Below are 3,040 nucleotides of genomic sequence, written 5' to 3' on the forward strand. Positions count from 1 at the left end.
CACTTTTCCACTGAAGGAAGCATTATTATGGATTATAGGCTTGTATTTTGGCCAAAACCGATGGTTTAAAGTTAAAATGCCTTAATGATGAATTTGTTTCTTACAAACATTTTTTTTTTCAAGACCTTCACAAGACATTAATTGGTGCACCAGAGTGGTGTGGATTACTTCAATGTGGATTACTGTGATGTTTTTATCATCTGTTTGGACTCTCATTCTGATGGCACCCATTCACTGGAGAGGATCCATTGGTGAGCAAGTAATCACAAAACTTCTTTAAACCTGTTGTGATGAAGAAACAAATTTTACATCATGTGTCTCCTGTAGCTGGGCAGAAATGGGCTTTAAATAACGGGAAACGAGTCGTGTTATACAATAGCTTTCTTCTCTTGTGCGTTGTTTCTTCTCCATCTGCTAGTTTTCCCACCGAAGCTCTGAGGTGCCATGTCTGCTTTACCGTTTCTAAAATGACTCATTTTCAAGCACAGACTTTGAGGGTGAAACTCAGCATCTATGACACCTTTAGATTCAAGCTGCTGTTATATTGGATGTATTAGATGCGTATTGTTTCATTTCTGACAGCAAATTGCCAGAAAATGCTGACTGGGACCTTTTGAAACAATTTACCCATTTTTGCTAAGTGTATGGGCCTGTCCAATCATATAATGGCCCAAAGCAGATTGGCTCAGCAATAACTGCAGTGAAAAATGAACATTGACGGCAGCAAACAGAAAATACTGGTTGCCATAGCACCTTTATGGATTCTGGTGAAATACAGGAGACATGGTTATTTCAGCTCTGCACTGTAATGAAGCTATAAAATTGGAAATAAATATCTCCTGCATTTTTGTACAGCAGCTAAAACTGCAGAAGAGCTTTGGATTTCATATGTTTATTTATTTATCTGCTTTCATATATGTATTTATCTACCAGCTGCAGTTAAATTAATTCATGTATATGCAGATTTCAAAATATTGGTTTAATCATCTAATAGCAGTGCATTTACATGATGCATCTATAATATTAGTAAATTCTAATTAATTTCAAAATAATTACTGTGCATTTAAGCATACTGAAGTTCGGCAGCATCCTTTCTTTTTCTTCAAGTCCTGTCAGAAAGAAAAGAGCCTTGTTTCCTTTGACAGCATTACTATGTTAGGAGTTTTGATTAAAGTGCTCTAGTTTCTACAGTTCCTCAGAGACTTGCACAGATATATCAGCTTGGCCCCCTCCCCATAAAGACGAGACAGGAACTGAGTGGGTGAATGGAGAAAATGGGACATCAGTTGGAAATAAATAACGTTTCATTGCAATGCACTGCTGAAGTGGTCTGGTGGAAGACTTAATGGCTCATAATTAACATTCTCCATTCTGCCCCCTGACTCAAGTCCTACAGTATTTTCAGTGTTTCATAACAAAAGGTAGAGATGGTGATTGTTATTCATCTTCGTCTGCGATGAAGTCTTGAGGACAGATACATAAGTGCACTTAGAAGTCTTTAAAGAGAGATGGCAAAAGCAGGTCACCGTTGTTTTATTTCGCCCACTCACTGATATTTCACTGTAGGTTACAGCTGACACATCATTCCAGCTTTGAAGTGTGGTGCGTCTGGTCAGTTGGATGTTTACTGTGCTGAATCGTTTGCAGTATACAGCCCAGAGGTGCTTTTCATTATATATACACACATACACACATATATATATATATATATATATATATATATATATATATATAGTGCTATATAGTGCTGTTCAAAATTTGGGATCAGTGAGATTTTTCATGTTTTTTAAGGAAGTTTCTTATGCTCATCAAGGCTGAATCTATTTGATCAAAAATACAGAAAACAACTGTAATTTCGTGAAATATTATTGCAATTTAAAATACGTTTTTTTAATAATCGAAATTTTTATAATAGAAAAATATAATAGAATTTTTAATTTTTGTACTTTAAAATAATTTATTCCTGTGATCAAAGCTGAATTTTCAGCATCATTACTGCAGAGCTCATTAACATTTAAAGGAAAATGCTACAATTCTGCATGCTCTGGAAAGAGCTGTTTTTGACAGGGTAAAAAAGGTGTTTTTTACACTACCATTGATAAATTTTAACCAAACTATGTTACAGACTTTTCATTAAGACCCCAAAGAATCATATCAACTTGTGGAAAATGGGCATCCTATGACCCCTATAATATATCTGGGATACAGTTTCTATTCAAAATAGAATTATTTTTGTTACAATATAAACTACTATTGAAAAATTTGGGGTCAGTACATTTTTTTCTTTCTTTTTGTTTAAAGAAATGAATACTTTTATTCAGCAAGTAGTAAAGACTTATATTGTTAGAAAATAATTTTGTTTTGAATAAATGCTGTTCTTTTTAACTTTTTATTCATCAAAGAATCAAAAAAAGTATCACAGGTTCTAAAAATTATTAAGCAGCACAACAGTTTCAACTCTGATAATAGCTCAGCATATTAGAATGATTTCTGAAGAATCATGTGACACTGAACACTGGAGTAATGGCTGATGGAAAGTCAGCGCTGTGTCACAGAAATAAATTATATTTTAAGGTATATTAAAATAGGAATCCAATATTAGAAATTCCAATAATATTTCTGTATTTTTGATCAAATAAATACAGCCTTTATGAGCATAGGAGATTCCATTAAAATTTATTATATATAGTAATATTGTTACAACTCAAAATAACTGTTGAAAGCAGTGCTGCTTAATATTTTTGTGGATACATTTTTTTTTTCAGGATTCTGCATTTATTTGAAATCTTTTGTAACATTTTAAATGTCTCACTTTTGATCAATTTAATGTGTCCTTGCTGAGTTTTTTTAACTGCTTGGAAAAAGTCTCTCGCTCTCTCTATGTAAATGCATATACCTTGAAAAAGTAATAATTTAGCTTATACCAGAGCTGTTAATCCATTAAAGGGGTCATATGATGCGATTTCAAGTTTTCCTTTCTCTTTGGAGTGTTACAAGCTCTTGGTGCATAAAGAAGATCTGTAAAGTTGCTAAGACTAAA

Source organism: Sinocyclocheilus anshuiensis, unplaced genomic scaffold, assembly GCF_001515605.1.
Source record: "Sinocyclocheilus anshuiensis isolate Anshui unplaced genomic scaffold, SAMN03320099.WGS_v1.1 scaffold67, whole genome shotgun sequence".
NCBI classification, from domain to species: domain Eukaryota; kingdom Metazoa; phylum Chordata; class Actinopteri; order Cypriniformes; family Cyprinidae; genus Sinocyclocheilus; species Sinocyclocheilus anshuiensis.